Raw genomic sequence first — 9,365 nt, 5'->3', positions numbered from 1 at the left:
TGCTCCCCTGGAGCCCGTGCCTGGGGCAGTTTGGGTGCTGGGGCAGCTCGGTGGGGTTACCAGGTAGTCTTAAAAAAAAAAAATACCAGACGGGGTGGGGGAGGAGGGACCAGCCAGGAGGGGAGCGGGGCTGGCTGGGAGGAAGGGAAGGGGGGTCTGGGGAAGGGCGGCTGGTAGGAAGCAGAGCTGGTCAGGGGGAGAGCGGGTCAGGGGCAGCGGGGCTGGCCAGGGAAGATCAGGAGGGGAAGGAGGAGGGGAGAACTGGCCAGCGGGAAGCAGAGCTGGCGTGGGGGCGGGGTTGGGTGCAGCAGGACTGGCTGGGGGAGATTGGGAGAGAAGGAGGGGAAAACTGGCCTCCGGAAACAGGGCTGGCGGAGGCAGTGGGGCTGGCCGGGGAAGATTGGGAGGAGAAGTGGGGGAGAACCAGCTGGCTGGGAGGGTAGCGGAGGAGCGCCCGGCCATGTGCAGATCCCAGGGCACTACCTGACCCGCGCATGGTCCTGTGAGTGAGTTTGGCTGTGGCTCCATCACACGCTGGAACAGCGCTCAGGAGCAGAGACAGGGCTTCCCCTCCTCTCCACGGCGTCACTCCAACCAGAGGCCTCCCAGCGCTGATCACGCCCCCCTCCCAACCACTCCCCCCCGCCACCAGCCTTCCGTCCGACGCCCAGCCGGAAAACCAGGAAATACCGAACATTGCACGTCTGGTCTTTTCTGGGCTTTTTTACTGGACAGAGGGTCCGAATACCAGACACCTGGCAACCCTACAGCTGGGTGGGGTGGGGAGCAGGACCTGAAGTTAAACCATCCCCTTGGTATACGTGCTCCATGGAGGTCAGTTCCTCTTAGAATCTCTCTTGGCCCTGCGGCTGCACTGCCCCGTGTGGAACTGTCTCTTTTGGCTGGGGGCCGGGGTTGGGGGCAGGGTGCGGGAAAGGGAACTGAGGGGTGTGAAAGCAGCAGCTTCCTGCCCTGTGGGAGTGTCGCCCCCTGTCTGTGACCGACGGGAAACACCCGGCTCCTGCCTCACACCCGCTCCCTGGTTTCTGCCCTGCAGGTTTGTGATCGGAGGAGACGGGGGCTGTGCATATCTGAACAAGGACATTGGGGTCAGCAGCCTGCGATGCACCAGTGAGAGACGCTGGATCTGCAGCAAACCAAAAGCACTTACAGCAGCAAAGGAGACTCCAGCAGGACGAGGCTCATAACAGGAGTGTTGGACAATTGGTCCTGGGAAGGCTGGACTGGTCTTTCTTCAGCATTACACCTGAGCCTTTCCAGAGTGTCAGGGGCTGGTCTGGTAGCACTTTATAGACTAACAAAACATGTAGATGGTATCATGAGCTTTTCAATGAGTCCACATCCTTTTTGTAGTGGGGGGCCCAGAACTGGACACAATACTCCGGATGTGGCCTCACCAATGCTGAATAAAAGGGAATAATCACATCTCTGATCTGCTGGCAACGCTCCTCTTAATGCAACCTAATATTCCATTAGACTTCTTGGCTACAAGGGCACATGGTTGACTCATCCAGCTTCTCATCCACTGTAACCCCCAGGTCCTCTTCTGCAGAATTACTACTTAACTGATTGGTCCCCAGCTTGTAACTATACTTGGGATTCTTCCGTCCCAAGTGCAGGACTCTGCACTTGTCCTTGGTGAACCTCATCAGATTTCTTGTGGCCCAATCCTCCAATTTGTCTAAGTCATTCTGGACGCTATCTCTGCCCTTAAGCGTATCTACCTCTCCCCCCAGCTTAGTGTCATCTGCAAACTTGCTGAGGGTGCAATCCATCCCCTCATCCAGGTCATTAATAAAGATATTGGACAAAACCGGTCCTAGAACCGAACCTTGGGGCACTCCGCTAGAAACTGACTGCCATCCTGACATCGAGCCATTGATCACTACCCGCTGGGTCTGGCCTTCTAGCCATCTTTCTATCCATCTACCGTCCATTTATCCAATCCACATTCCCTTAACTTGCTGGCAAGAATATTGTGGGAGACCGTATCAAAAGCCTTGCTAAAGTCAAGGTATATAACATCCGCTGACTTTCCCATGTCCACCGAGCCAGTTACCTCATCATAGAAGCTAATCAGATTGGTCAGGCACAACTTGCCTTTTGAGAATCCATGCTGACTATTCCTGATCACTTTCCCCTCTTCCAAGTGCCTCAAAATGGATTCCTTAAGGATCCCTTCCATGATTTTTCCAGGAACCAAGGTAAGACTGACTGGCCTACAGTTTCCTGGATCGTCCTTTTTTTCCCTTTTTTGAAGATGGGCACTACATAGACATAGTCCTTGTGTCTGTCTTTATATATGCTAACAGCTTCTCTACTGTACTCTCAGTAAACACAGGGTATTGCCTTCTCCCCTGGAAAAGATCCCGTATGCTTCTTATAAGCATAACAAGTTTCATCAGCCGACACCCCCACTCCCTCTGTGCTGTTGGTTTGTATTGTGGGAACAGGTCAATCCCACTTCTCTCCCCACTTGTTTCTGCACCTTTCGTCCTTTGATAGACATCCCTCAGATCCTTTGGTAGCTGTGTCGTCTCTAAGCTGGGCAGCCTGATGCTTTTAGTTGCTCCTCATACGGACCCATTGCATGGTTTTTGTCATCTTTGGCCCCTGGTTCTGAATTTTTTCCAGTTCATCCAGGGTCCTTTAAGTCACCAGCCTCTAGATCAGTGGTCTCCAACCTTTTTACACCCAAGATCACTTTTTAAGTCTCAGACCAGTCGAAGATCTACTGCCCCGCCCCTTCCTTGAAACTCCGCCCTCTCTATTCTCCTGTCCATCACTTGCTATCCCCAGCTCTTATACACTCTGTTAAACAGTTTATTTTTAAATTATGCAACATATAAAATTAAAATCACGTTTATAGTTATGAAATAAATGCTCTGTTTTTAATTCATGCTATTTAAATGTCAAATGAAAAATTTACAATGATACATTTTGTTCTCTGCTATTTTGTAAATCTAAAATCAAGTATTGATAATTATATATTTTTTCTTCCAATAAAGTCTCAGTGTGACACCTGTGACTGAACAGTGTCTGGGTTGTAGTCTGAGATTGCTAGTCGTATACAGTCCATCAGATGGGCATCTGTGATCCTGCGCTCAGCCTGGGAAGCTTGCTCCAGCACAGCTGGAGCTAGAGGCAGCCTCCCTGGGCTGAGCACAGGGCAGCCAGGCTGGAGGGAAGAGAAGCGTCCAGCTGGCCATGGCGCTCAGCCAGGGTGCACCAAGCTCCACGTGGGCAGGTGCAGAGGAGAAGCTGACGATAGCTGGAGCGCGGGGCAACCTTTCAGCTGAAAGCCACAGTCAGCTGGCTGGGGTGTTTCAGCCCTTCCGATCGCTCAGCTCCCACCATTCCTTGCAGCTACTCACCTGTGTTGTTGCTCGGTGAGTAGCTGCTCCTCAAATGAGGCGTGCAGTTCAGAGAGGGCTCAAGAGCTACTCTTAGAGCCCCTGAGATCTACTGGTTGGTGACCACGGCTCTAGAGCCTGAAGAACCCATGCTCAGAGGGTCACGAATTTGGCCCCTGACTGAGGGGTGCGTGTCCAGTACTGGATGGGGACTCAGCAGACCTGGGTTTACCATTTTCCAGTGGGGTGACTTTGGGCAAGGTACTGCCCCTTTCCATGCCTCAGTTTCCCTATAATGAACCTACTCTCCTTTGGGAAGTCGGTTGAGCACTGTGGATGAGGCGAGCTAGAGGCAATTGCCAATGTATCATTCAACTACTGATAAAGTGAGGGAAGGAAAAAACTACCAGGGAGTTGGTCCTACCCATGTGAAAGTTTCTGGCAGGGACTGATTCCAGCTCAGGACGTACATTACACTCTAGCAAGAGAAGGGCCCCTTATAGCAGTGCCCGTGTGTCCACGCCAGGGCTTAGACCAGTATCGTTAACAATCCCCCCTAGTTACCCTGGTCTGACATCTCTGGTGTTGGCCTGGCACGTGGTCTGCAACTGAAGGCGAATTCCAGGCTGTCAGACGGGGGCTGTATCTCTCCCAGAGCCCTCTGGCCAACCCTAAGTCCCAAGGGCGGCCAGTGCCGATGGGGGAGGGGCAACTTTCCCTGTGATTCCAGAATGGACCGATCTGGCCTTACATTCTGCTAAGGACCAACAAGCTGGGTGGGGCCGAGGGAGCAGCCCCAGGGGCGTTACTGCCCAGCTCGCTTGGCCCCACAACCAGCTGCCATTCAGTGGGGCCCAGGGGAACCCCTCAAGCATCCAGAGGGGCCGGCCAGGGCCAGGACACCAGCCTTACAGGGGAGGGGTGGGTATGGCAGTGACATCACAAAGGCCTGTGGCAGGACCTCAGCCTATTGGGGGACAGGGATGACCTCACAGAGAGACTCTGACAACAGCCAATCAGGACAGAGGTGCAAGGCCGGGGCAAGCTCAGAGATTCCCGCGGTTTGGCAGCAGCGCGGCCCCTTCCCAGGGTCTCTGCAGGGCCAGGATGGAGAATTGGGACCGAGGGGCGGGGGCAGAAGGAGCCTCGTCGGCGTTTTCTACTTCCCTGCGGCCGGCAGTGTCGGACCCGGTGAGACGGTCGGAGCCTCAGAGAGGTATGGAGCCTGCTCAGTCTGGTTCCCCTTTGCCCCCTCCCCTCCCTCTGTCTCGCCTTTTTCTGCGTCTTCCCCCCTTTCCCTGCCCCACCAATTAGGGTGGGTGGGTGTTGGAGGGTCGGGGCGGTCGGAGGCCTCACTCAGAGCTGAGCTGGCAGAGCGCTGGGAGCCGGAGGTGACCTGGCCCCTCCTTTTGGACATCTGTGGATCCCTGTCCCCTGCCCCTGCTGAATCGGCGCTCTCAGTCTCGGTGCAGATTGGTCGAGTGGGTGGTTACTGACAGGGGAGACTTATGGCTTTTTGTTCTCTTTAAAACTGGTCGTTATTAATGGCTCCCAGCCATGCTGGAAGGGCCTAACACGTGGGGCTCTGCAGGGGCCTGTTCTGGGACGGTTCTGTTCAATCCTCATCAGTGATTGAGATCTTGGCATAGAGAGGGCGCTTATTAAGACTGCAGATGATACGAAGCTGGGTGGGGTGGCAAGTGCTTTGGAGGAAGGGTCAGAATTCAAAGTGATCTGGACAAACCGGAAAAATGGTCTGAGGTAAATAGGATGAAGCTTAATAAAGACAAATGCAAAGTGCTTCACTTCGGAAGGGACAATCCACGTCACACACACAGAACGGGAAGTGACTGTCTAGGAAGGAGTCCTGCAGAAAGGGATCTAGGGGTCAGAGTGGACCACAAGCTAAATAGGAGTCAAAAGTGTGACACTTGTAGAAAAAAGCAACCATGATTCTGGGAGGCACTAACAGGAGTGTGGTGAGCAAGACAGGAGAAGTCGTTCTTCCGCTCTACTCTGCACTGATTAGGCCTCACTTGGAGTCGTGTCTCCAGTTCTGGGCACCATGTTTCAGGAATGAATTGGAGAAATTGGAGAAGGCCTGGAGAAGAGCAACAAAAATGTGGAACAGTTTAGAAAACATGAGAGTGAAAGAACTGGGCTTGTTTAGTCTGGAAAGGAGAAGACTGAGAGGGGACATGAGAGCGGTTTTCACGTACCCAAAAGGGTGTCACAAGGAGGAGGGAGACAAACTGTTCTCCTTGGCCTCTGAGGACAGGACAAGGAGCAATGGGCTGAAACTGCAGCAAGGGAGGTTTAGGTTGGACATTTGGAAAATGTTTCTGCCTGTTGGGAAAACTTCCTGTCAGTGTTGTGAAACACTGGAACAAATTGCCTGGGGAGGTTGCGGAATCTCCATCACTGGGGATATTTCAGAGCAGGTTGCACAGACACCTGTCAGGGATGATCTAGACGGAGCTGGGTCCTGCCGTGAGGGCAGGGAACTGGACTTGATGGCTTCTCAATGTCCCTTCCCATTCTACTGTTCTGTGATTCCCAGACCAGACGGATCAGACCCAGAGCAGCAGGGCTTGCGGGGGAGGTGTGTGTGTGTCGGCAGGAGGGGGAGTGATCAAGCTGTTTCTCTACCGTACCTATCTCTGGGCAGTTCCCGAGTCTCTCTAAGGGCCAGGGCTGCTCACACACTTGCTGGCGGTGCCCATGAGCAGTGGTTGGGCTGTGGCTGGTTGTACAGCTCTGGGCTCTGATTGTTCAAGTGTCCCAAGGTGCTGGCTGGGGGCAGGACACCAGCCGTGTGGGGGGAGGGGACGGTGATGCCACAAAGGCCTGTGGGGGGGAAGGAGCTGGAGGGGCGGGGGGGCTGAGCTCATGGAGATCCCCTGACATCAGCTGCAAGGCAGGGCAGCCTCAGACACCCCCCCCCCCCAGCCCTTTCTGGCTGTGTGGGAGCCCCCCAGAGAGGCGGGGCTGGAATCGCTCTGAGACCGACCCCTCGGGGGTGACCTGGGCCAACCCTTGGGACGTCCCCTGAGACCTCTCGGCCGCCCCCTCTCCCAGTCTCACTGCTGATTGGCTGAGCAGGGGGCCATGGAGAGGGAGGAGGTTTCCCAGCGGTGACCCCGGCTCCTCTTCTTTGCAGGCTCCGCACGGCGGGGTCTGGCCTCGGGCCGGCCCTGCGGGGGGACCTGCGGGCAGAGCCCCACACGGGCGCGCAGACAGCGGGGAGGTGAGCATGGGCGAGCAGGGGGAGGCTGTTTTCCTTTAGCACTGGGGGTGGGGGGTGGGAAAGGGGAGACTGGGGACCCTTGGGCAGGGCTGTGTTGGGCCCTTCCCCCTCCAGGGTCAGGGCTGGGAGTGGAAGTTGATCTCAGGGCCTGGCTGGTTCTGGTAACAAGAACCTCAAATCCCATCCCCTCCCCCTCACAACTCCCCCCCCCCCCCCCACTATGGGATCCATCCACATTGCCCTAGTCTGGAGAGACAAGGCCCTTCCCAAGAGGATCCGACTCGCTCCCCTGAGCACCAGGGCCCAGCCCCGGGGATGGGGATGGGGGCTCGTTGGCACAGCCTGGGCACGGGTCGTGAGGAGGAAGGCGCCTGGCCCAGGGGGGTTGGGAGCAGGACTCTGATGGGCCCCGTCTCCTCCCTTCCATCCCAGCTCAGCACACCCCCAGTAGGGAGCTTGGGACCCAGCTGGGACGGTCCCTCGGGGGCCCAGCCAAGGACATCGGCCGGCCGGCCAGGGAGGGGGCTGACCCCTCTGCCCACTGCTGCTGGGCCAGAGGTGAGGGACCCCGCTGGGCAATGGGCTGCTAGAGCAGACACCGGCAGATGCCAGGCCGGGGGCCCTGTGGAAATGACCCGCCCAGGCTCCCACCTGCAATGGGAGTAGGGTTACCAGGTGAGTAAAAAAATATCGGACACACTTGATCTCAGATGAGGGTGGGGGGCCGGGCCGGGAGGGAGGCAGGGCTGGCCGGGCGAGGGAGGGGGGTTGGGGCGGCCAGTGGGAAGCAGGCCTGACGGGGGGGGGGGAACAGGTCGGGGGCAGCGGGACTGGACGGGGGAGATGGGGGGGAACCAGTCGATGGGAATCAGGGCTGGGTGGGTTAGGTGCAGCGGGGCTGGCCGGGGGACATCGGGGGGAGGGGGGAAGAACTGGCTGCTGGAAGCAAGGCTGGCAGGTGCAGCGGGGCTGGCCGGAGGACATCGGGGGGAGGGGGGAAGAACTGGCTGCTGGAAGCAAGGCTGGCGGGGGCAGCGGGGCTGGCCGGAGGACATCGGGGGGAGGGGGGAAGAACTGGCTGCTGGAAGCAAGGCTGGCGGGGGCAGCGGGGCTGGCCGGAGGACATCGGGGGGAGGGGGGAAGAACTGGCTGCTGGAAGCAAGGCTGGCGGGGGCAGCGGGGCTGGCCGGAGGACATCGGGGGGAGGGGGGAAGAACTGGCTGCTGGAAGCAAGGCTGGCAGGTGCAGCGGGGCTGGCCGGAGGACATCGGGGGGAGGGGGGAAGAACTGGCCGCTGGAAGCAAGGCTGGCAGGTGCAGCGGGACTGGCCGGGAAAGATCAGGAGGAGAAGTGGGGAGAACCGGCTGCCGGGAGGGTTGGGGGGAGCGAATCGGCCGGCCGGGAGCGGGACGTAGCCGGGCATGTGCAGATCGTAGGGCGCTGCCTGTTCCGCACACGGTCCTGGCGCAGCGCCAGTGAGTTCTGCTGCGGCTGCACAAGGCGCTTGCCCAGCGCTCAGGAGCACAGACGGGGCTTCCCCTCCCCCCAAGGCGTCACACCAACCAGAGGCTCCCAGCGCCGATCGCGCCCCCTCCCAGCCTCTCCCCCCCACCAGGCTTCCGTCGGGCTCCCAGCCGGAAAACCAGAAAGTCCCGACATTGCTCATGCCCGGTGAGTTCTGACTGTTCTCACCGGGCAGAGGGCACAAAAACTGGACTGTCTGGTCGGACACCGGACACCTGGGACCCTGAATGGGAGCCCTGGGGCAGCCGGATGCTGTGGGGGAACAGCTGGCATGGGGGGGGGAGGCGGTAGCAGCTCCTGCAGTGATAGGCCAGAGGGGTCTGGCCCTGGGGGCCCTAGAGAGGCGCCGCCCAGGGCCAAGCCCCCACTGCCCCCTGGGTCCCGGGCCCCGCATATGACAGGCCCTTGCTGTCTTGGGACAGGAGGAGCCCGGCCACGGGGATGCACCAGCTCCCCCACCCCCAGCTTGGCTCCAGGGCCGGTGTTGCCTGCAGGGAAGGAGCTGCCAGCGAGAGTAGGAGCATCAGTCGGAGCTTTTCCTGCTCACGCCGGGACTGGAGCCATGGACCCGACCCAGCCCTGGACCGGGCACCAGGGGAGAAGGAGGAGCTGCCCCTCCCCCCCTGCGGGGGATAGAACCTCCCCTCCCCCATCTCCTGTCCCTGGACAGGAACCTGGACAGCCCAGTGAGTCAGGGCCAGCTTATGGACTGTAGCCATTGGGCTGCACAGCCCTGACTAAAGGGGCAAGGTACCGACACTGGCCATTGGGCCACACTGGTTGGACTAAAGGGGCAAGAAACTGACCTTGGCCATTGGGCCATACTGCCCTTAGAAAAGGGGCAATGTACTGACTCTGGCCATTGGGCCACACTGCCCTTAGAAAAGGGGCAATGTACTGACTCTGGCCATTGGGCCACACTGCCCTGAGAAAAGGGGAAATGTACTGACACTGGCCATTGGGCCACACTGCCCTTAGAAAAGGGGCAATGTACTGACTCTGGCCATTGGGCCACACTGCCCTTAGAAAAGGGGCAATGTACTGACTCTGGCCATTGGGCCACACTGCCCTTAGAAAAGGGGAAATGTACTGACTCTGGCCATTGGGCAACACTGCCCTTAGAAAAGGGGCAATGTACTGACTCTGGCCATTGGGCCACACTGCCCTGAGAAAAGGGGCAATGTACTGACTCTGGCCATTGGGCCACACTGCCCTTAGAA

At 58.2% G+C, this 9,365-nt stretch overlaps 1 long non-coding RNA gene across 2 annotated transcripts; it reads left to right on the top strand.

Moving 5' to 3' along the window:
• The first annotated feature begins 659 nt into the window (after positions 1–659).
• LOC142823275 (uncharacterized) lies at positions 660–8,934 on the top strand. 2 transcript variants are annotated; one of them, XR_012898548.1, is made up of 4 exons: positions 660–4,590; positions 6,535–6,621; positions 7,054–7,296; positions 8,568–8,934. It is a non-coding gene; the product is annotated as an uncharacterized LOC142823275 (long non-coding RNA). The 2 variants fall into 2 exon arrangements; XR_012898547.1 differs by lacking the exon at positions 8,568–8,934 and having other exon boundaries at positions 661–4,590; positions 7,054–7,350.
• The last annotated feature ends 431 nt before the right edge of the window (positions 8,935–9,365 follow it).

Source organism: Pelodiscus sinensis, chromosome 32 (genome assembly GCF_049634645.1).
Source record: "Pelodiscus sinensis isolate JC-2024 chromosome 32, ASM4963464v1, whole genome shotgun sequence".
Taxonomy (NCBI): domain Eukaryota; kingdom Metazoa; phylum Chordata; order Testudines; family Trionychidae; genus Pelodiscus; species Pelodiscus sinensis.
Note: the sequence above shows the minus strand (reverse complement) of the source record. Positions and strands in the feature narration are given on the sequence as shown.